This window comes from Procambarus clarkii, chromosome 3 (genome assembly GCF_040958095.1).
Source record: "Procambarus clarkii isolate CNS0578487 chromosome 3, FALCON_Pclarkii_2.0, whole genome shotgun sequence".
Lineage (NCBI taxonomy): Eukaryota > Metazoa > Arthropoda > Malacostraca > Decapoda > Cambaridae > Procambarus > Procambarus clarkii.
In genome coordinates, this window is record NC_091152.1 from 33540946 (window position 1) to 33566345 (window position 25400).

Sequence of the window (25400 nt, forward strand, 5' to 3'; positions counted from 1 at the left end):
ACCAGTGAGAAACATTAACCTAGGCTTCCTACCAATAAGGAACATTAACCTAGGCTTCCTACCAGTGAGGAACATTAACCTAGGCTTCCTACCAGTGAGGTACATTAACCTAGGCTTCCTACCAGTGAGGAACATTAACCTAGGCTTCCTACCAATAAGGAACATTAACCTAGGCTTCCTACCAGTGAGGTACATTAACCTAAGCTTCCTACCAATAAGGAACATTAACCTAGGCTTCCTACCAATAAGGTACATTAACCTAGGCTTTCTACCAGTGAGGAACATTAACCTAGGCTTCCTACCAGTGACGTACATTAACCTAGGCTTCCTACCAGTGAGGAACATTAACCTAGGCTTCCTACCAGTGACGTACATTAACCTAGGCTTCCTACCAGTGACGTACAAAAACCTAGGCTTCCTACCAGTGAGGAACATTAACCTAGGCTTCCTACCAGTGACGTACATTAACCTAGGCTTCCTACCAGTGACGTACATTAACCTAGGCTTCCTACCAGTGACGTACATTAACCTAGGCTTCCTACCAGTGACGTACATTAACCTAGGCTTCCTACCAGTGATGAACATTAACCTAGGCTTCCTACCAGTAAGGAACATTAACCTAGGCTTCCTACCAGTGACGTACATTAACCTAGGCTTCCTACCAGTGAGGAACATTAACCTAGGCTTCCTACCAATAAGGAACATTAACCTAGGCTTCCTACCAGTGAGGAACATTAACCTAGGCTTCCTACCAGTGAGGTACATTAACCTAGGCTTCCTACCAGTGACGTACATTAACCTAGGCTTCCTACCAGTGACTAACATTAACCTAGGCTTCCTACCAGTGAGGAACATTAACCTAGGCTTCCTACCAGTGAGGTACATTAACCTAGGCTTCCTACCAGTGACGTACATTAACCTAGGCTTCCTACCAGTGATGAACATTAACCTAGGCTTCCTACCAGTGAGGAACATTAACCTAGGCTTCCTACCAGTGACGTACATTAACCTAGGCTTCCTACCAATAAGGAACATTAACCTAGGCTTCCTACCAGTGAGGAACATTAACCTAGGCTTCCTACCAATAAGGAACATTAACCTAGGCTTCCTACCAGTGAGGAACATTAACCTAGGCTTCCTACCAGTGAGGTACATTAACCTAGGCTTCCTACCAGTGAGGAACATTAACCTAGGCTTCCTACCAATAAGGAACATTAACCTAGGCTTCCTACCAGTGAGGTACATTAACCTAAGCTTCCTACCAATAAGGAACATTAACCTAGGCTTCCTACCAATAAAGTACATTAACCTAGGCTTTCTACCAGTGAGGAACATTAACCTAGTCTTCCTACCAGTGACGTACATTAACCTAGGCTTCCTACCAGTGAGGAACATTAACCTAGGCTTCCTACCAGTGACGTACATTAACCTAGGCTTCCTACCAGTGACGTACATTAACCTAGGCTTCCTACCAGTGAGGAACATTAACCTAGGCTTCCTACCAGTGACGTACATTAACCTAGGCTTCCTACCAGTGACGTACATTAACCTAGGCTTCCTACCAGTGAGGAACATTAACCTAGGCTTCCTACCAGTGGCGTACATTAACCTAGGCTTCCTACCAATAAGGAACATTAACCTAGGCTTCCTACCAGTGAGAAACATTAACCTAGGTTTCCTACCAATAAGGAACATTAACCTAGGCTTCCTACCAGTGAGGAACAATAACCTAGGCTTCCTACCAGTGAGGTACATTAACCTAGGCTTCCTACCAGTGAGGAACATTAACCTAGGCTTCCTACCAATAAGGAACATTAACCTAGGCTTCCTACCAGTGAGGTACATTAACCTAAGCTTCCTACCAATAAGGAACATTAACCTAGGCTTCCTACCAATAAGGTACATTAACCTAGGCTTTCTACCAGTGAGGAACATTAACCTAGGCTTCCTACCAGTGACGTACATTAACCTAGGCTTCCTACCAGTGAGGAACATTAACCTAGGCTTCCTACCAGTGACGTACATTAACCTAGGCTTCCTACCAGTGACGTACAAAAACCTAGGCTTCCTACCAGTGAGGAACATTAACCTAGGCATCCTACCAGTGACGTACATTAACCTAGGCTTCCTACCAGTGACGTACATTAACCTAGGCTTCCTACCAGTGACGTACATTAACCTAGGCTTCCTACCAGTGACGTACATTAACCTAGGCTTCCTACCAGTGAGGAACATTAACCTAGGCTTCCTACCAATAAGGAACATTAACCTAGGCTTCCTACCAGTGACGAACATTAACCTAGGCTTCCTACCAGTGAGGAGCATTAACCTAGGCTTCCTACCAGTGACGTACATTAACCTAGGCTTCCTACCAGTGAGGAACATTAACCTAGGCTTCCTACCAGTGACGAACATTAACCTAGGCTTCCTACCAGTGACGTACATTAACCTAGGCTTCCTACCAGTGACGAACATTAACCTAGGCTTCCTACCAGTGAGGAACATTAACCTAGGCTTCCTACCAGTGAGGAACATTAACCTAGGCTTCCTACCAGTGACGAACATTAACCTAGGCTTCCTACCAGTGAGGAACATTAACCTAGGCTTCCTACCAGTGATGAACATTAACCTAGGCTTCCTACCAATAAGGAACATTAACCTAGGCTTCCTACCAGTGAGGAACATTAACCTAGGCTTCCTACCAGTGAGGAACATTAACCTAGGCTTCCTACCAGTGAGGAACATTAACCTAGGCTTCCTACCAGTGACGAACATTAACCTAGGCTTCCTACCAGTGACGTACATTAACCTAGGCTTCCTACCAGTGACGAACATTAACCTAGGCTTCCTACCAGTGAGGAACATTAACCTAGGCTTCCTACCAGTGAGGAACATTAACCTAGGCTTCCTACCAGTGACGAACATTAACCTAGGCTTCCTACCAGTGAGGAACATTAACCTAGGCTTCCTACCAGTGACGAACATTAACCTAGGCTTCCTACCAATAAGGAACATTAACCTAGGCTTCCTACCAGTGAGGAACATTAACCTAGGCTTCCTACCAGTGAGGAACATTAACCTAGGCTTCCTACCAGTGAGGAACATTAACCTAGGCTTCCTACCAGTGAGGTAGACCTATCCAGACATTGTGTCCAACAACTTTAGATAATAAGGTGGAAACGAATTATTATCTACAATATTAATATATTTGTTATAAAGGGAAATTACAATGACGTGAATTTTCAGTGAGAAAATCAGTGTGAGTAATGCGGGATATTTGAAGACTTCCTTTTCAACCTAAATACATAATAATTACGCTAATTTTGCGGATTTAGGATCATTTGTGAATGTGGGGAAGCCAAGACTGGTGTGTGGGGAAGCCAAGACTGGAGTGTGGGGAAGCCAAGACTGGAGTGTGGGGAAGCCAAGACTGGAGTGTGGGGAAGCTAAGACTGGAGTGTGGGGAAGCTAAGACTGGAGTGTGGGGAAGCCAAGACTGGAGTGTGGGGAAGCTAAGACTGGAGTGTGGGGAAGCCAAGACTGGAGTGTGGGGAAGCTAAGACTGGAGTGTGGGGAAGCCAAGACTGGAGTGTGGGGAAGCCAAGACTGGAGTGTGGGGAAGCCAAGACTGGAGTGTGGGGAAGCCAAGACTGGAGTGTGGGGAAGCCAAGACTGGAGTGTGGGGAAGCCAAGACTGGAGTGTGGGGAAGCCAAGACTGGAGTGTGGGGAAGCTAAGACTGGAGTGTGGGGAAGCTAAGACTGGAGTGTGGGGAAGCCAAGACTGGAGTGTGGGGAAGCCAAGACTGGAGTGTGGGGAAGCTAAGACTGGAGTGTGGGGAAGCCAAGACTGGTGTGTGGGGAAGCCAAGACTGGTGTGTGGGGAAGCTAAGACTGGAGTGTGGAGAAGCCAAGACTGGAGTGTGGGGAAGCCAAGACTGGTGTGTGGGGAAGCCAAGACTGGTGTGTGGGGAAGCCAAGACTGGTGTGTGGGGAAGCCAAGACCGGTGTGAGGCTAACTATGTCAACAGGAAACTATTAGTTACTAACTGTGAAAGACAAGGGAGCGAAAGAGCGAGGGAGCCGGTCGGCCAAGCGGACAGCACGCTGGACTTGTGATCCTGTGGTCCTGGGTTCAATCCCAGGCGCCAGCGAGAAACAATGGGCAGAGTTTCTTTCACCCTATGCCCCTGTTACCTAGCAGTAAAATAGGTACCTGGGTGTTAGTCAGCAGTCACGGACTGCTTCCTGGGGGTGGAGGCCTGGTCGAGGACCGGGCCGCGGGGACACAAAAGCCTCGAAATCATCTCAAGATTATCACAAGGTAGGTATCCCCATATCTACTGTCAAAACTGTATTGTTCTAAACACTCAGATCTAATAGGAAAGAAATTACTGACTCCCAACGACCTGAAAGTACTAGTCTAAAAATCTATGATTTGTTCAGATCTGAAACCTATATCTATGGCCAACACAAAACGTCCACTAGACTGTGCGACACAGTGGTTGCAAGGATCAGGTTGGGTTACCGTTATCTGTGGCAGGTGGCTGCAGGTGACGGGTCTCCCAATCCTGAGCACTCCAGGTGCAAACTCTGTGAGCAGGAACTACGGCATGATCTCCCACACTACATCACTGAATGCCCAGTTATTAGACCTTTCAGACCAGTTGGCATGAGGTACCTGGAGCTTAGCAATTACTTTATTCACTCTCGTATTCTTGAAGATATCCTCACAGTATACCCAAAATTTGCCAGTGCAGACTATTAAACACATGGCTCTGTATGACTAACCATCCTGCGAGATGGGGACTTGTATTACCAATGCTACCTTATTCAATCTTGTGTTGTTGATATCCTCAAAATGCATCCGGAGTCTGCCAGTGCAGACTGCCTATCACATGCCTCTGTATGACTAACCATCCTGTGTGATGGGGATTTTTTAGCATCACCGAGTTACCTTTTTTGACACACTGTACTCCACTTCATATAGTGCAGGGTAGCTGCACTAATGCAGATGTACCTCATGTATTAATAAGAAAAATCTGTGACTACTAGAAGATCATGTTAGGAATCCACATTTATAATGAAGGGTCTAAAGCGAAGATCAAGTCAAACTTGCGTATTGACCCCTCCCCGAGTGAGGGGAGGCGGGCAGCACTGGTCCAGTCCGAGGGGAAGGTTCTCTGTCAGCCCCGGGAGCACCGGGTGTGATGACAAATACATTTGTTTGTGTATCGAGGAGGCAAGTTCGCTTGTATAGATGGCTTCAGGTGATAGTTTCCATCTATGGTTTCTGTTTAGTGATGCGTGTGATGGTATCTCTCTCTCATTATATATATATATATATATATATATATATATATATATATATATATATATATATATATATATATATATATATATATATATATGTCGTACCTAGTAGCCAGAACGCACTTCTGAGCCTACTATGCAAGGCCCGATTTGCCTAATAAGCCAAGTTTTCCTGAATTAATATATTTTCTCTAATTTTTTTCTTATGAAATGATAAAGCTACCCATTTCATTATGTATGATGTTAATTTTATTTTATTGGAGTTAAAATTAACGTAGATATATGACCGAACCTGACCAACCCTACCTAACCTAACCTAACCTATCTTTATAGGTTAGGTTAGGTTAGGTAGCCGAAAAAGGTAGGTTACGTTAGGTTAGGTAGGTTAGGTTGTCGAAAAACAATTCATGAAAACTTGGCTTATTAGGCAAATCGGGCCTTGAATAGTAGGCTGAGAAGTGCGTTCTGGCTACTAGGTACGACATATATATATATATATATATATATATATATATACAAGACGCCAGTTGCGTTGCTTCTGGGAGTATGGGTTCGAGTCACTTCTGGGGTGTGAGTTTTCAGTTGCATATTGTCCAGGGGACCATTCTGGCTTGTTCGCATATATATATATATATATATATATATATATATATATATATATATATATATATATATATATATATATATATATATATATATATATATATAAAAATATATATATATATATATATATATATATATATATATATATATATATATATATATATATATATATATATATATATATATATATAAACAGAGTGTCCCAAAAGAAGTAGATCAGAGGGTGTCCCAACAGAAGTAGGTCAGAGGGTGTCCTATCAGGAGTAGATCAGAGGGTGTCCCATCTGAAGTAGATCAGAGGGTGTTCCATCAAAAGTAGATCAGAGGGTGTCCCATCAGAAGTAGATCAGAGAGTGTCCCATCAGTTGATCAGAGGGTGTCCCATCAGTAGATCAGAGGGTGTCCCATCAGTAGATCAGAGGGTGTCCCATCAGAAGTAGATCAGAGGGTGTCCCATCTGAAGTAGATCAGAGGGTGTCCCATCTGAAGTAGATCAGAGGGTGTCCCATCAGAAGTAGATCAGAGGGTGTCCCATCTGAAGTAGATCAGAGGGTGTTCCATCAAAAGTAGATCAGAGGGTGTCCCATCAGAAGTAGATCAGAGAGTGTTCCATCAGACGTAGATCAGAGAGTGTCCTATCGGAAGTAGATCAGAGAGTGTCTCATCAGAAGATCAGAGTGTGTCCCATCAGGAGTAGATCAGAGGGTGTCCCAACAGAAGTAGATCAGAGGGTGTCCCATCAGTAGATCAGAGGGTGCCCCATCAGTAGATCAGAGGGTGTCCCATCAGAAGTAGATCAGAGGGTGTCCCATCTGAAGTAGATCAGAGGGTGTCCCAGCTGAAGTAGATCAGAGGGTGTTCCATCAAAAGTAGATCAGAGGGTGTCCCATCAGAAGTAGATCAGAGAGTGTCCCATCAGACGTAGATCAGAGTGTCCCATCAGACGTAGATCAGAGAGTGTCCCATCAGAAGTAGATCAGAGTGTCCCATCAGAAGTAGATCAGAGAGTGTCCCAACAGAAGTACATCAGAGGGTGTCCATCAGAAGTACATCAGAGAGTGTCCCATCAGTAGATCAGAGGGTGTCCCATCAGAAGTAGAACGAAGAGTGTTCCATCAGTAGTAGATCAGAGAGTGTCCCATCAGTAGATCAGATGGTGTCCCAACAGAAGTAGATCAGAGGGTGTCCCATCGGAAGTAGATCAGAGGATATCCCCTCAGATGTAGATCTGTATCCCATCAGAAGTAGATCAGAGTGTGTGTCCTAATAGAAGTAGATCAGAGTGTCCCAACATAAGTAGATCAGTGTCCCAACAGAAGTAGATCAGTGTCCCAACAGAAGTTGATCAGTGTCCCAACAGAAGTAGATCAGAGTGTCCCAACAGAAGTAGATCAGCGTGCCCAAACAGAAGTAGATCAGTGTCCCAACAGAAGTAGATCAGAGTGTCCCAACAGAAGTAGATCAGAGTGTCCCAACAGAAGTAGATCAGAGTGTCCCAACAGAAGTAGATCAGAGTGTCCCAACAGAAGTAGATCAGAGGGAAACATTACTGGACATAGAGCAATCGGCGATCTCGCGAAGCCTCGTGTCCAACACTAAAAAAACCCTCAAATGCGCAGCTCGCACGGAAACCAGAAACGCGGGAACTTACACGTGTCATAGTGTTGTCTTCACACAGTGAGGGACAATGTTCATTTTGCACATTGAATGTCGGTATTCAGAGGACAACGCAATATTTTTTATGCTAATTTATGTGTGAAAGGAACGGATTTAAAGAGCTACAAAAAACTGTCAATTCATTACTAAGTTAATAATGTTCTTCCGCTCGTCTCATGTCTAATTAATAATATAAATTTTGTGAGTGGGTTTTATTTCCTGTGTTTGTGTGAGGCATATTAATGTCTGGCGTGAGCAGGAGGCAAGGTCAGGGGCTGGAAATACCTAGATATTATATAGAAAAAAAAGTGCTTGTAACAAGCGCCGATTATAATTATAAAGTATGCAGGTTAGATGTGAACTGTACATCTGTTAATGTTTACTAGAGTAAAGAGTAAGGGGAGACATGATAACCACCAACAAAATTCTCAGGGGAATTGACAGGGTGGACAAAGAAAAATTCTTCAGCGCGAGTGGAACACCAACAAGGGGACACAGATGGAAATTTAGTACCCAGATGAGCCACAGAGACGTTAGAAAAAATTTGTTCAGTGTCAGTTTAGTTAATAAATGGAATACATTAAGTAGTGTTGTGGTGGAGGCTGACTCCATACACAGTTTCATATATAGATATGAATGAATAAAAAAATAGAGCCCAATAGGCTCAGTAATCTGTACACCAGTTGATTGACAGTTGAGAGGCGGGACCAAAGAGCCAGAGCTCAACCCCAGCAAACACAACTAGGTGAGTACTAGATACACCAGTATCTTAGATATTAGATACACTAGTGCACTAGAACACTGGAACTTCACCCCGTGTTCTAGTGCAAACACCAATAATCTGCTGGAACCCCTATTTATTGGGTTGTATTGATGAAGTAATATTTTGTGAAACAGTATATGCTGACTCCCACCATGGGAGGACGGGGGGGGGTAGTATGTACTATTTAGCATGGGATTATGGGATGTTGGTGGGCGTGTTGTAGCTGCCATGGGGGTTATGGGTGGGAGATGTACAGGTTCTCATGGGCACATGTTGTGGTACACAATATTCACATTTGGTCACCTCCTCTGTGTATATCCACCACCCCATCCATCATGGCGTGGTGGATTGGCCTATTACTCTGTATCACGTCAACGCTTATCCATTTTATAACAAGATCCATCATGGTACTGATCCGCCAGTCAACCGCCTCGATGATGCCACTATTCATCACCCAGATAACCCATTAATAGGCTCGTAAATAGTTTTAACCCATTAGGTCATAGTTATATCTATTCGCTTATCTTCTGTTCCACATATCTTCTATCCATTATTCTTTCCATTTCAACGCTAATAAACCCATTCATTGAATCGTTCATAGCCTCTCATCAACGCTCTCATCTATCCATACTTGTTCAATCTATTACCCCCAATCACCATCCTATTCACAACAGAATCTATCCGCTTCCCCCCCCGCCATGCAAATCTCCAGTCATGACGCCACAGACTCCATTGCCCCAAACATAACTTTCTCTGTCAAGTAATTTATCGAATCACTGATTACCAATTAACTGGCAGCCGAGGTAAACTACAGCCTCTTCTGCAGCCTAATGTTTTAGGTGACCAGGTTGTGTAGGCAGGAGCCATGACGCGCCACCTGATCACTCTTGTGCCCAGGTTGTGTAGGCAGGAGCCATGACGCGCCGCCTGATTACTCTTGTGCCAAGGTTGTGTAGGCAGGAGCCATGACGCGCCACCTGATCACTCTTGTGCCCAGGTTGTGTAGGCAGGAGCCATGACGCGCCGCCTGATCACTCTTGTGCCCAGGTTGTGTAGGCAGGAGCCATGACGCGCCACCTGATAACTCTTGTGCCCAGGTTGTGTAGGCAGGAGCCATGACGCGCCTCCTGATCACTCTTGTGCCCAGGTTGTGTAGGCAGGAGCCATGACGCGCCTCCTGATCACTCTTGTGCCCAGGTTGTGTAGGCAGGAGCCATGACGCGCCGCCTGATCACTCTTGTGCCAAGGTTGTGTAGGCAGGAGCCATGACGCGCCGCCTGATCACTCTTGTGCCCAGGTTGTGTAGGCAGGAGCCATGACGCGCCGCCTGATCACTCTTGTGCCAAGGTTGTGTAGGCAGCAGCCATGACGCGCCACCTGATCACCCTTGTGCCAAGGTTGTGTAGGCAGGAGCCATGACGCGCCACCTGATCACCCTTGTGCCAAGGTTGTGTAGGCAGGAGCCATGACGCGCCACCTGATCACCCTTGTGCCAAGGTTGTGTAGGCAGGAGCCATGACGCGCCACCTGATCACCCTTGTGCCAAGGTTGTGTAGGCAGCAGCATTGACGCGCCACCTGATCACTCTTGTGCCCAGGTTGTGTAGGCAGGAGCCATGACGCGCCACCTGATCACTCTTGTGCCCAGGTTATGTAGGCAGGAGCCATGACGCGCCACCTGATCACTCTTGTGCCAAGGTTGTGTAGGCAGCAGCCATGACGCGCCGCCTGATCACTCTTGTGCCCAGGTTGTGTAGGCAGGAGCCATGACGCGCCACCTGATCACTCTTGTGCCCAGGTTGTGTAGGTGTTACGAACCCGGATCCAGCGTCCGAGCCCGGAGCAGTGACGACCGCGCCATCTGTGGGTCAGCTCCCGAAACCCCCTCCAAACGGACGACGACACCTGGTGAGGACGACGAGTACTGGCTACGAGGGCCAGTTTCCAGTCCCGTTCAGCGCTCAACACAGCCGCTGCTGACCTCTGGTGAGGTGGTGCTCAGACGACAACGCCATCTAGGGAGTGGATATGTCGGGCGTTTGTGTCTGAGCCTGTAAGTGAGGTGTTTTAGTGTCCCTGTTATTGATGACGTGTCTGCTTACAGAGTCGACCTGGGACTGCTGTGATGGAAGTGGAAGCAGTCTACCCAAGGCAGCCGTCTCCATACCTTGTGCTTTGCTGCAGCAGCTGTGAAGTCGTCCCCCGGAAGAACACTGTGGTGTTACCCTGCCAGTGGAGTGGCAGTAGAAGGATTACCGGGGACCGACTGCTGGAGACGTTTATCCACTGGGGTATTAAGGACAGGAGAGTGATTTGTGGTATCACACGAGGCTCCTGTCTAGGGCGTTACCCTTATATCATTCGTGGAGTGGCCTGACCAGCCTTGCTGATCCGGAACCTGCCAGCAGACCTGCTGGATGTGTGGTTGACGGCCTCCACGGCGGTGCCCCCAGTGGACCTGTGTTTTGGCTGACCTGTGGCCAGGGTAGGCTCAACTTCTCAGAGAATTCGTTGTGAGGCCACGAAGAAGCACCGAGGATTTAGCACCGAGAGCCTGTGTCCAGAGTCTTCAGCAGAAGACTACAGTGTATTTCCCCTGTAAATAAGTGTTTATACCCCTCCCCCTGTGCACTCTTTTATATATTATTTATTTGGTGATGGTATCAATTATAGTCTTAAGTTCATAACTTTCTTTCCCTACCTCCTTTAAGTTACTTGCGTCACGGATCACATCCCTTGAAAGCGACTACTGGCTTGGGGTCGGATACAACTTCCTCTACCAACATCAGAGTAAGCACCCCGTTGCGTCCCGAGAGGGCCGTAACAGTAGGCAGGAGCCATGACGTGCCACCTGATCACTCTTGTGCCCAGGTTGTGTAGGCAGGAGCCATGACGTGCCACCTGATCACTCTTGTGCCAAGGTTGTGTAGGCAGGAGCCATGACGTGCCACCTGATCACTCTTGTGCCCAGGTTGTGTAGGCAGGAGCCATGACGCGCCACCTGATCACTCTTGTGCCAAGGTTGTGTAGGCAGGAGCCATGACGTGCCACCTGATCACTCTTGTGCCCAGGTTGTGTAGGCAGGAGCCATGACGTGCCACCTGATCACTCTTGTGCCAAGGGTGTGTAGGCAGGAGCCATGACGTGCCACCTGATCACTCTTGTGCCCAGGTTGTGTAGGCAGGAGCCATGACGCGCCACCTGATCACTCTTGTGCCAAGGTTGTGTAGGCAGGAGCCATGACGTGCCACCTGATCACCCTTGTGCCAAGGTTGTGTAGGCAGCAGCCATGACGCGCCACCTGATCACTCTTGTGCCCAGGTTGTGTAGGCAGGAGCCATGACGCGCCACCTGATCACTCTTGTGCCCAGGTTGTGTAGGCAGGAGCCATGACGCGCCACCTGATCACTCTTGTGCCAAGGTTGTGTAGGCAGGAGCCATGACGCACCACCTGATCACTCTTGTGCCCAGGTTGTGTAGGCAGGAGCCATGACGCGCCACCTGATCACTCTTGTGAAAAGGTTGTGTAGGCAGGAGCCATGACGCGCCACCTGATCACTCTTGTGCCAAGGTTGTGTAGGCAGGAGCCATGACGCGCCTCCTGATCACTCTTGTGCCCAGGTTGTGTAGGCAGGAGCCATGACGCGCCACCTGATCACTCTTGTGCCCAGGTTGTGTAGGCAGGAGCCATGACGCGCCACCTGATCACTCTTGTGCCCAGGTTGTGTAGGCAGGAGCCATGACGCGCCTCCTGATCACTCTTGTGCCCAGGTTGTGTAGGCAGGAGCCATGACGCGCCTCCTGATCACTCTTGTGCCCAGGTTGTGTAGGCAGGAGCCATGACGCGCCGCCTGATCACTCTTGTGCCAAGGTTGTGTAGGCAGGAGCCATGACGCGCCGCCTGATCACTCTTGTGCCCAGGTTGTGTAGGCAGGAGCCATGACGCGCCGCCTGATCACTCTTGTGCCCAGGTTGTGTAGGCAGGAGCCATGACGCGCCGCCTGATCACTCTTGTGCCAAGGTTGTGTAGGCAGCAGCCATGACGCGCCACCTGATCACCCTTGTGCCAAGGTTGTGTAGGCAGGAGCCATGACGCGCCACCTGATCACCCTTGTGCCAAGGTTGTGTAGGCAGGAGCCATGACGCGCCACCTGATCACCCTTGTGCCAAGGTTGTGTAGGCAGGAGCCATGACGCGCCACCTGATCACCCTTGTGCCAAGGTTGTGTAGGCAGCAGCATTGACGCGCCACCTGATCACTCTTGGGCCCAGGTTGTGTAGGCAGGAGCCATGACGCGCCACCTGATCACCCTTGTGCCAAGGTTGTGTAGGTAGGAGCCATGACGCGCCACCTGATCACCCTTGTGCCCAGGTTGTGTAGGCAGGAGCCATGACGCGCCACCTGATCACTCTTGTGCCCAGGTTATGTAGGCAGGAGCCATGACGCGCCACCTGATCACTCTTGTGCCAAGGTTGTGTAGGCAGCAGCCATGACGCGCCGCCTGATCACTCTTGTGCCCAGGTTGTGTAGGCAGGAGCCATGACGCGCCACCTGATCACCCTTGTGCCAAGGTTGTGTAGGCAGGAGCCATGACGCGCCACCTGATCACTCTTGTGCCCAGGTTGTGTAGGCAGGAGCCATGACGCGCCACCTGATCACTCTTGTGAAAAGGTTGTGTAGGCAGGAGCCATGACGCGCCACCTGATCACTCTTGTGCCAAGGTTGTGTAGGCAGGAGCCATGACGCGCCACCTGATCACTCTTGTGCCCAGGTTGTGTAGGCAGGAGCCATGACGCGCCACCTGATCACTCTTGTGCCCAGGTTGTGTAGGCAGGAGCCATGACGCGCCACCTGATCACTCTTGTGCCAAGGTTGTGTAGGCAGGAGCCATGACGCGCCACCTGATCACTCTTGTGCCCAGGTTGTGTAGGCAGGAGCCATGACGCGCCTCCTGATCACTCTTGTGCCCAGGTTGTGTAGGCAGGAGCCATGACGCGCCTCCTGATCACTCTTGTGCCCAGGTTGTGTAGGCAGGAGCCATGACGCGCCGCCTGATCACTCTTGTGCCAAGGTTGTGTAGGCAGGAGCCATGACGCGCCGCCTGATCACTCTTGTGCCCAGGTTGTGTAGGCAGGAGCCATGACGCGCCGCCTGATCACTCTTGTGCCCAGGTTGTGTAGGCAGGAGCCATGACGCGCCGCCTGATCACTCTTGTGCCAAGGTTGTGTAGGCAGCAGCCATGACGCGCCACCTGATCACCCTTGTGCCAAGGTTGTGTAGGTAGGAGCCATGACGCGCCACCTGATCACCCTTGTGCCCAGGTTGTGTAGGCAGGAGCCATGACGCGCCACCTGATCACTCTTGTGCCCAGGTTATGTAGGCAGGAGCCATGACGCGCCACCTGATCACTCTTGTGCCAAGGTTGTGTAGGCAGCAGCCATGACGCGCCGCCTGATCACTCTTGTGCCCAGGTTGTGTAGGCAGGAGCCATGACGCGCCACCTGATCACTCTTGTGCCCAGGTTATGTAGGCAGGAGCCATTACGCGCCACCTGATCACTCTTGTGCCAAGGTTGTGTAGGCAGCAGCCATGACGCGCCGCCTGATCACTCTTGTGCCCAGGTTGTGTAGGCAGGAGCCATGACGCGCCACCTGATCACTCTTGTGCCCAGGTTGTGTAGGTGTTACGAACCCGGATCCAGCATCCGAGCCCGGAGCAGTGACGACCGCGCCATCTGTGGGTCAGCTCCCGAAACCCCCTCCAAACGGACGACGACACCTGGTGAGGACGACGAGTACTGGCTACGAGGGCCAGTTTCCAGTCCCGTTCAGCGCTCAACACAGCCGCTGCTGACCTCTGGTGAGGTGGTGCTCAGACGACAACGCCATCTAGGGAGTGGATATGTCGGGCGTTTGTGTCTGAGCCTGTAAGTGAGGTGTTTTAGTGTCCCTGTTATTGATGACGTGTCTGCTTACAGAGTCGACCTGGGACTGCTGTGATGGAAGTGGAAGCAGTCTACCCAAGGCAGCCGTCTCCATACCTTGTGCTTTGCTGCAGCAGCTGTGAAGTCGTCCCCCGGAAGAACACTGTGGTGTTACCCTGCCAGTGGAGTGGCAGTAGAAGGATTACCCGGGACCGACTGCTGGAGACGTTTATCCACTGGGGTATTAAGGACAGGAGAGTGATTTGTGGTATCACACGAGACTCCTGTCTAGGGCGTTACCCTTATATCGTTCGTGGAGTGGCCTGACCAGCCTTGCTGATCCGGAACCTGCCAGCAGACCTGCTGGATGTGTGGTTGACGGCCTCCACGGCGGTGCCCCCAGTGGACCTGTGTTTTGGCTGACCTGTGGCCAGGGTAGGCTCAACTTCTCAGAGAATTCGTTGTGAGGCCACGAAGAAGCACCGAGGATTTAGCACCGAGAGCCTGTGTCCAGAGTCTTCAGCAGAAGACTACAGTGTATTTCCCCTGTAAATAAGTGTTTATACCCCTCCCCCTGTGCACTCTTTTATATATTATTTATTTGGTGATGGTATCAATTATAGTCTTAAGTTCTTAACTTTCTTTCCCTACCCCCTTTAAGTTACTTGCGTCACGGATCACATCCCTTGAAAGCAACTACTGGCTTGGGGTCGGATACAACTTCCTCTACCAACATCAGAGTAAGGACCCCGTTGCGTCCCGAGAGGGCCGTAACAGTAGGCAGGAGCCATGACGTGCCACCTGATCACTCTTGTGCCCAGGTTGTGTAGGCAGGAGCCATGACGTGCCACCTGATCACACTTGTGCCAAGGTTGTGTAGGCAGGAGCCATGACGTGCCACCTGATCACTCTTGTGCCCAGGTTGTGTAGGCAGGAGCCATGATGCGCCACCTGATCACTCTTGTGCCAAGGTTGTGTAGGCAGGAGCCATGACGTGCCACCTGATCACTCTTGTGCCCAGGTTGTGTAGGCAGGAGCCATGACGTGCCACCTGATCACTCTTGTGCCAAGGTTGTGTAGGCAGGAGCCATGACGTGCCACCTGATCACTCTTGTGCCCAGGTTGTGTAGGCAGGAGCCATGACGCGCCACCTGATCACTCTTGTGCCAAGGTGGTGTAGGCAGGAGCCATGACGTGCCACCTGATCACCCTTGTGCCAAGGTTGTGTAGGCAGCAGCCATGACGCGCCACCTGATCACTCTTGTGCCCAGGTTGTGTAGGCAGGAGCCATGACGCGCCACCTGATCACTCTTGTGCCCAGGTTGTGTAGGCAGGAGCCATGACGCGCCACCTGATCACTCTTGTGCCAAGGTTGTGTAGGCAGGAGCCATGACGCGCCACCTGATCACTCTTGTGCCCAGGTTGTGTAGGCAGGAGCCATGACACGCCACCTGATCACTCTTGTGAAAAGGTTGTGTAGGCAGGAGCCATGACGCGCCACCTGATCACTCTTGTGCCAAGGTTGTGTAGGCAGGAGCCATGACGCGCCTCCTGATCACTCTTGTGCCCAGGTTGTGTAGGCAGGAGCCATGACACGCCACCTGATCACTCTTGTGCCCAGGTTGTGTAGGCAGGAGCCATGATGCGCCTCCTGATCACTCTTGTGCCCAGGTTGTGTAGGCAGGAGCCATGACGCGCCGCCTGATCACTCTTGTGCCAAGGTTGTGTAGGCAGCAGCCATGACGCGCCACCTGATCACCCTTGTGCCAAGGTTGTGTAGGTAGGAGCCATGACGCGCCACCTGATCACCCTTGTGCCCAGGTTGTGTAGGCAGGAGCCATGACGCGCCACCTGATCACTCTTGTGCCCAGGTTATGTAGGCAGGAGCCATGACGCGTCACCTGATCACTCTTGTGCCAAGGTTGTGTAGGCAGCAGCCATGACGCGCCGCCTGATCACTCTTGTGCCCAGGTTGTGTAGGCAGGAGCCATGACGCGCCACCTGATCACCCTTGTGCCAAGGTTGTGTAGGCAGGAGCCATGACGCGCCACCTGATCACTCTTGTGCCCAGGTTGTGTAGGCAGGAGCCATGACGCGCCACCTGATCACTCTTGTGCCCAGGTTATGTAGGCAGGAGCCATTACGCGCCACCTGATCACTCTTGTGCCAAGGTTGTGTAGGCAGCAGCCATGACGCGCCGCCTGATCACTCTTGTGCCCAGGTTGTGTAGGCAGGAGCCATGACGCGCCACCTGATCACTCTTGTGCCCAGGTTGTGTAGGTGTTACGAACCCGGATCCAGCATCCGAGCCCGGAGCAGTGACGACCGCGCCATCTGTGGGTCAGCTCCCGAAACCCCCTCCAAACGGACGACGACACCTGGTGAGGACGACGAGTACTGGCTACGAGGGCCAGTTTCCAGTCCCGTTCAGCGTTCAACACAGCCGCTGCTGACCTCTGGTGAGGTGGTGCTCAGACGACAACGCCATCTAGGGAGTGGATATGTCGGGCGTTTGTGTCTGAGCCTGTAAGTGAGGTGTTTTAGTGTCCCTGTTATTGATGACGTGTCTGCTTACAGAGTCGACCTGGGACTGCTGTGATGGAAGTGGAAGCAGTCTACCCAAGGCAGCCGTCTCCATACCTTGTGCTTTGCTGCAGCAGCTGTGAAGTCGTCCCCCGGAAGAACACTGTGGTGTTACCCTGCCAGTGGAGTGGCAGTAGAAGGATTACCCGGGACCGACTGCTGGAGACGTTTATCCACTGGGGTATTAAGGACAGGAGAGTGATTTGTGGTATCACACGAGACTCCTGTCTAGGGCGTTACCCTTATATCGTTCGTGGAGTGGCCTGACCAGCCTTGCTGATCCGGAACCTGCCAGCAGACCTGCTGGATGTGTGGTTGACGGCCTCCACGGCGGTGCCCCCAGTGGACCTGTGTTTTGGCTGACCTGTGGCCAGGGTAGGCTCAACTTCTCAGAGAATTCGTTGTGAGGCCACGAAGAAGCACCGAGGATTTAGCACCGAGAGCCTGTGTCCAGAGTCTTCAGCAGAAGACTACAGTGTATTTCCCCTGTAAATAAGTGTTTATACCCCTCCCCCTGTGCACTCTTTTATATATTATTTATTTGGTGATGGTATCAATTATAGTCTTAAGTTCTTAACTTTCTTTCCCTACCCCCTTTAAGTTACTTGCGTCACGGATCACATCCCTTGAAAGCAACTACTGGCTTGGGGTCGGATACAACTTCCTCTACCAACATCAGAGTAAGGACCCCGTTGCGTCCCGAGAGGGCCGTAACAGTAGGCAGGAGCCATGACGTGCCACCTGATCACTCTTGTGCCCAGGTTGTGTAGGCAGGAGCCATGACGTGCCACCTGATCACACTTGTGCCAAGGTTGTGTAGGCAGGAGCCATGACGTGCCACCTGATCACTCTTGTGCCAAGGTTGTGTAGGCAGGAGCCATGACGTGCCACCTGATCACTCTTGTGCCCAGGTTGTGTAGGCAGGAGCCATGACGTGCCACCTGATCACTCTTGTGCCAAGGTTGTGTAGGCAGGAGCCATGACGTGCCACCTGATCACTCTTGTGCCCAGGTTGTGTAGGCAGGAGCCATGACGCGCCACCTGATCACTCTTGTGCCAAGGTGGTGTAGGCAGGAGCCATGACGTGCCACCTGATCACCCTTGTGCCAAGGTTGTGTAGGCAGCAGCCATGACGCGCCACCTGATCACTCTTGTGCCCAGGTTGTGTAGGCAGGAGCCATGACGCGCCACCTGATCACTCTTGTGCCCAGGTTGTGTAGGCAGGAGCCATGACGCGCCACCTGATCACTCTTGTGCCAAGGTTGTGTAGGCAGGAGCCATGACGCGCCACCTGATCACTCTTGTGCCCAGGTTGTGTAGGCAGGAGCCATGACACGCCACCTGATCACTCTTGTGAAAAGGTTGTGTAGGCAGGAGCCATGACGCGCCACCTGATCACTCTTGTGCCAAGGTTGTGTAGGCAGGAGCCATGACGCGCCTCCTGATCACTCTTGTGCCCAGGTTGTGTAGGCAGGAGCCATGACGCGCCACCTGATCACTCTTGTGCCCAGGTTGTGTAGGCAGGAGCCATGATGCGCCTCCTGATCACTCTTGTGCCCAGGTTGTGTAGGCAGGAGCCATGACGCGCCTCCTGATCACTCTTGTGCCCAGGTTGTGTAGGCAGGAGCCATGACGCGCCGCCTGATCACTCTTGTGCCAAGGTTGTGTAGGCAGGAGCCATGACGCGCCGCCTGATCACTCTTGTGCCCAGGTTGTGTAGGCAGGAGCCATGACGCGCCGCCTGATCACTCTTGTGCCAAGGTTGTGTAGGCAGGAGCCATGACGCGCCACCTGATCACCCTTGTGCCAAGGTTGTGTAGGCAGGAGCCATGACGCGCCACCTGATCACCCTTGTGCCAAGGTTGTGTAGGCAGGAGCCATGACGCGCCACCTGATCACCCTTGTGCCAAGGTTGTGTAGGCAGGAGCCATGACGCGCCACCTGATCACTCTTGTGCCCAGGTTGTGTAGGCAGGAGCCATGACGCGCCTCCTGATCACTCTTGTGCCCAGGTTGTGTAGGCAGGAGCCATGACGCGCCTCCTGATCACTCTTGTGCCCAGGTTGTGTAGGCAGGAGCCATGACGCGCCGCCTGATCACTCTTGTGCCAAGGTTGTGTAGGCAGGAGCCATGACGCGCCGCCTGATCACTCTTGTGCCCAGGTTGTGTAGGCAGGAGCCATGACGCGCCGCCTGATCACTCTTGTGCCCAGGTTGTGTAGGCAGGAGCCATGACGCGCCGCCTGATCACTCTTGTGCCAAGGTTGTGTAGGCAGCAGCCATGACGCGCCACCTGATCACCCTTGTGCCAAGGTTGTGTAGGCAGGAGCCATGACGCGCCACCTGATCACCCTTGTGCCAAGGTTGTGTAGGCAGGAGCCATGACGCGCCACCTGATCACCCTTGTGCCAAGGTTGTGTAGGCAGGAGCCATGACGCGCCACCTGATCACCCTTGTGCCAAGGTTGTGTAGGCAGCAGCATTGACGCGCCACCTGATCACTCTTGGGCCCAGGTTGTGTAGGCAGGAGCCATGACGCGCCACCTGATCACCCTTGTGCCAAGGTTGTGTAGGTAGGAGCCATGACGCGCCACCTGATCACCCTTGTGCCCAGGTTGTGTAGGCAGGAGCCATGACGCGCCACCTGATCACTCTTGTGCCCAGGTTATGTAGGCAGGAGCCATGACGCGCCACCTGATCACTCTTGTGCCAAGGTTGTGTAGGCAGCAGCCATGACGCGCCGCCTGATCACTCTTGTGCCCAGGTTGTGTAGGCAGGAGCCATGACGCGCCACCTGATCACCCTTGTGCCAAGGTTGTGTAGGCAGGAGCCATGACGCGCCACCTGATCACTCTTGTGCCCAGGTTGTGTAGGCAGGAGCCATGACGCGCCACCTGATCACTCTTGTGAAAAGGTTGTGTAGGCAGGAGCCATGACGCGCCACCTGATCACTCTTGTGCCAAGGTTGTGTAGGCAGGAGCCATGACGCGCCACCTGATCACTCTTGTGCCCAGGTTGTGTAGGCAGGAGCCATGACGCGCCACCTGATCACTCTTGTGCCCAGGTTGTGTAGGCAGGAGCCATGACGCGCCACCTGATCACTCTTGTGCCAAGGTTGTGTAGGCAGGAGCCATGACGCGCCACCTGATCACTCTTGTGCCCAGGTTGTGTAGGCAGGAGCCATGACGCGCCTCCTGATCACTCTTGTGCCCAGGTTGTGTAGGCAGGAGCCATGACGCGCCTCCTGATCACTCTTGTGCCCAGGTTGTGTAGGCAGGAGCCATGACGCGCCGCCTGATCACTCTTGTGCCAAGGTTGTGTAGGCAGGAGCCATGACGCGCCGCCTGATCACTCTTGTGCCCAGGTTGTGTAGGCAGGAGCCATGACGCGCCGCCTGATCACTCTTGTGCCCAGGTTGTGTAGGCAGGAGCCATGACGCGCCGCCTGATCACTCTTGTGCCAAGGTTGTGTAGGCAGCAGCCATGACGCGCCACCTGATCACCCTTGTGCCAAGGTTGTGTAGGTAGGAGCCATGACGCGCCACCTGATCACCCTTGTGCCCAGGTTGTGTAGGCAGGAGCCATGACGCGCCACCTGATCACTCTTGTGCCCAGGTTATGTAGGCAGGAGCCATGACGCGCCACCTGATCACTCTTGTGCCAAGGTTGTGTAGGCAGCAGCCATGACGCGCCGCCTGATCACTCTTGTGCCCAGGTTGTGTAGGCAGGAGCCATGACGCGCCACCTGATCACTCTTGTGCCCAGGTTATGTAGGCAGGAGCCATTACGCGCCACCTGATCACTCTTGTGCCAAGGTTGTGTAGGCAGCAGCCATGACGCGCCGCCTGATCACTCTTGTGCCCAGGTTGTGTAGGCAGGAGCCATGACGCGCCACCTGATCACTCTTGTGCCCAGGTTGTGTAGGTGTTACGAACCCGGATCCAGCATCCGAGCCCGGAGCAGTGACGACCGCGCCATCTGTGGGTCAGCTCCCGAAACCCCCTCCAAACGGACGACGACACCTGGTGAGGACGACGAGTACTGGCTACGAGGGCCAGTTTCCAGTCCCGTTCAGCGCTCAACACAGCCGCTGCTGACCTCTGGTGAGGTGGTGCTCAGACGACAACGCCATCTAGGGAGTGGATATGTCGGGCGTTTGTGTCTGAGCCTGTAAGTGAGGTGTTTTAGTGTCCCTGTTATTGATGACGTGTCTGCTTACAGAGTCGACCTGGGACTGCTGTGATGGAAGTGGAAGCAGTCTACCCAAGGCAGCCGTCTCCATACCTTGTGCTTTGCTGCAGCAGCTGTGAAGTCGTCCCCCGGAAGAACACTGTGGTGTTACCCTGCCAGTGGAGTGGCAGTAGAAGGATTACCCGGGACCGACTGCTGGAGACGTTTATCCACTGGGGTATTAAGGACAGGAGAGTGATTTGTGGTATCACACGAGACTCCTGTCTAGGGCGTTACCCTTATATCGTTCGTGGAGTGGCCTGACCAGCCTTGCTGATCCGGAACCTGCCAGCAGACCTGCTGGATGTGTGGTTGACGGCCTCCACGGCGGTGCCCCCAGTGGACCTGTGTTTTGGCTGACCTGTGGCCAGGGTAGGCTCAACTTCTCAGAGAATTCGTTGTGAGGCCACGAAGAAGCACCGAGGATTTAGCACCGAGAGCCTGTGTCCAGAGTCTTCAGCAGAAGACTACAGTGTATTTCCCCTGTAAATAAGTGTTTATACCCCTCCCCCTGTGCACTCTTTTATATATTATTTATTTGGTGATGGTATCAATTATAGTCTTAAGTTCTTAACTTTCTTTCCCTACCCCCTTTAAGTTACTTGCGTCACGGATCACATCCCTTGAAAGCAACTACTGGCTTGGGGTCGGATACAACTTCCTCTACCAACATCAGAGTAAGGACCCCGTTGCGTCCCGAGAGGGCCGTAACAGTAGGCAGGAGCCATGACGTGCCACCTGATCACTCTTGTGCCCAGGTTGTGTAGGCAGGAGCCATGACGTGCCACCTGATCACACTTGTGCCAAGGTTGTGTAGGCAGGAGCCATGACGTGCCACCTGATCACTCTTGTGCCCAGGTTGTGTAGGCAGGAGCCATGATGCGCCACCTGATCACTCTTGTGCCAAGGTTGTGTAGGCAGGAGCCATGACGTGCCACCTGATCACTCTTGTGCCCAGGTTGTGTAGGCAGGAGCCATGACGTGCCACCTGATCACTCTTGTGCCAAGGTTGTGTAGGCAGGAGCCATGACGTGCCACCTGATCACTCTTGTGCCCAGGTTGTGTAGGCAGGAGCCATGACGCGCCACCTGATCACTCTTGTGCCAAGGTGGTGTAGGCAGGAGCCATGACGTGCCACCTGATCACCCTTGTGCCAAGGTTGTGTAGGCAGCAGCCATGACGCGCCACCTGATCACTCTTGTGCCCAGGTTGTGTAGGCAGGAGCCATGACGCGCCACCTGATCACTCTTGTGCCCAGGTTGTGTAGGCAGGAGCCATGACGCGCCACCTGATCACTCTTGTGCCAAGGTTGTGTAGGCAGGAGCCATGACGCGCCACCTGATCACTCTTGTGCCCAGGTTGTGTAGGCAGGAGCCATGACACGCCACCTGATCACTCTTGTGAAAAGGTTGTGTAGGCAGGAGCCATGACGCGCCACCTGATCACTCTTGTGCCAAGGTTGTGTAGGCAGGAGCCATGACGCGCCTCCTGATCACTCTTGTGCCCAGGTTGTGTAGGCAGGAGCCATGACACGCCACCTGATCACTCTTGTGCCCAGGTTGTGTAGGCAGGAGCCATGATGCGCCTCCTGATCACTCTTGTGCCCAGGTTGTGTAGGCAGGAGCCATGACGCGCCGCCTGATCACTCTTGTGCCAAGGTTGTGTAGGCAGCAGCCATGACGCGCCACCTGATCACCCTTGTGCCAAGGTTGTGTAGGTAGGAGCCATGACGCGCCACCTGATCACCCTTGTGCCCAGGTTGTGTAGGCAGGAGCCATGACGCGCCACCTGATCACTCTTGTGCCCAGGTTATGTAGGCAGGAGCCATGACGCGTCACCTGATCACTCTTGTGCCAAGGTTGTGTAGGCAGCAGCCATGACGCGCCGCCTGATCACTCTTGTGCCCAGGTTGTGTAGGCAGGAGCCATGACGCGCCACCTGATCACCCTTGTGCCAAGGTTGTGTAGGCAGGAGCCATGACGCGCCACCTGATCACTCTTGTGCCCAGGTTGTGTAGGCAGGAGCCATGACGCGCCACCTGATCACTCTTGTGCCCAGGTTATGTAGGCAGGAGCCATTACGCGCCACCTGATCACTCTTGTGCCAAGGTTGTGTAGGCAGCAGCCATGACGCGCCGCCTGATCACTCTTGTGCCCAGGTTGTGTAGGCAGGAGCCATGACGCGCCACCTGATCACTCTTGTGCCCAGGTTGTGTAGGTGTTACGAACCCGGATCCAGCATCCGAGCCCGGAGCAGTGACGACCGCGCCATCTGTGGGTCAGCTCCCGAAACCCCCTCCAAACGGACGACGACACCTGGTGAGGACGACGAGTACTGGCTACGAGGGCCAGTTTCCAGTCCCGTTCAGCGTTCAACACAGCCGCTGCTGACCTCTGGTGAGGTGGTGCTCAGACGACAACGCCATCTAGGGAGTGGATATGTCGGGCGTTTGTGTCTGAGCCTGTAAGTGAGGTGTTTTAGTGTCCCTGTTATTGATGACGTGTCTGCTTACAGAGTCGACCTGGGACTGCTGTGATGGAAGTGGAAGCAGTCTACCCAAGGCAGCCGTCTCCATACCTTGTGCTTTGCTGCAGCAGCTGTGAAGTCGTCCCCCGGAAGAACACTGTGGTGTTACCCTGCCAGTGGAGTGGCAGTAGAAGGATTACCCGGGACCGACTGCTGGAGACGTTTATCCACTGGGGTATTAAGGACAGGAGAGTGATTTGTGGTATCACACGAGACTCCTGTCTAGGGCGTTACCCTTATATCGTTCGTGGAGTGGCCTGACCAGCCTTGCTGATCCGGAACCTGCCAGCAGACCTGCTGGATGTGTGGTTGACGGCCTCCACGGCGGTGCCCCCAGTGGACCTGTGTTTTGGCTGACCTGTGGCCAGGGTAGGCTCAACTTCTCAGAGAATTCGTTGTGAGGCCACGAAGAAGCACCGAGGATTTAGCACCGAGAGCCTGTGTCCAGAGTCTTCAGCAGAAGACTACAGTGTATTTCCCCTGTAAATAAGTGTTTATACCCCTCCCCCTGTGCACTCTTTTATATATTATTTATTTGGTGATGGTATCAATTATAGTCTTAAGTTCTTAACTTTCTTTCCCTACCCCCTTTAAGTTACTTGCGTCACGGATCACATCCCTTGAAAGCAACTACTGGCTTGGGGTCGGATACAACTTCCTCTACCAACATCAGAGTAAGGACCCCGTTGCGTCCCGAGAGGGCCGTAACAGTAGGCAGGAGCCATGACGTGCCACCTGATCACTCTTGTGCCCAGGTTGTGTAGGCAGGAGCCATGACGTGCCACCTGATCACACTTGTGCCAAGGTTGTGTAGGCAGGAGCCATGACGTGCCACCTGATCACTCTTGTGCCAAGGTTGTGTAGGCAGGAGCCATGACGTGCCACCTGATCACTCTTGTGCCCAGGTTGTGTAGGCAGGAGCCATGACGTGCCACCTGATCACTCTTGTGCCAAGGTTGTGTAGGCAGGAGCCATGACGTGCCACCTGATCACTCTTGTGCCCAGGTTGTGTAGGCAGGAGCCATGACGCGCCACCTGATCACTCTTGTGCCAAGGTGGTGTAGGCAGGAGCCATGACGTGCCACCTGATCACCCTTGTGCCAAGGTTGTGTAGGCAGCAGCCATGACGCGCCACCTGATCACTCTTGTGCCCAGGTTGTGTAGGCAGGAGCCATGACGCGCCACCTGATCACTCTTGTGCCCAGGTTGTGTAGGCAGGAGCCATGACGCGCCACCTGATCACTCTTGTGCCAAGGTTGTGTAGGCAGGAGCCATGACGCGCCACCTGATCACTCTTGTGCCCAGGTTGTGTAGGCAGGAGCCATGACACGCCACCTGATCACTCTTGTGAAAAGGTTGTGTAGGCAGGAGCCATGACGCGCCACCTGATCACTCTTGTGCCAAGGTTGTGTAGGCAGGAGCCATGACGCGCCTCCTGATCACTCTTGTGCCCAGGTTGTGTAGGCAGGAGCCATGACGCGCCACCTGATCACTCTTGTGCCCAGGTTGTGTAGGCAGGAGCCATGATGCGCCTCCTGATCACTCTTGTGCCCAGGTTGTGTAGGCAGGAGCCATGACGCGCCTCCTGATCACTCTTGTGCCCAGGTTGTGTAGGCAGGAGCCATGACGCGCCGCCTGATCACTCTTGTGCCAAGGTTGTGTAGGCAGGAGCCATGACGCGCCGCCTGATCACTCTTGTGCCCAGGTTGTGTAGGCAGGAGCCATGACGCGCCGCCTGATCACTCTTGTGCCAAGGTTGTGTAGGCAGGAGCCATGACGCGCCACCTGATCACCCTTGTGCCAAGGTTGT

General features: G+C 52.5%; 1 protein-coding gene across 1 annotated transcript in view; it reads right to left on the reverse strand.

Moving 5' to 3' along the window:
• LOC138368215 (zwei Ig domain protein zig-8-like) overlaps positions 1–25400 on the reverse strand; it is a 462959-nt gene that overhangs the window by 302496 nt on the left and 135063 nt on the right. The gene's annotated exons all lie outside the window — the stretch shown is intronic.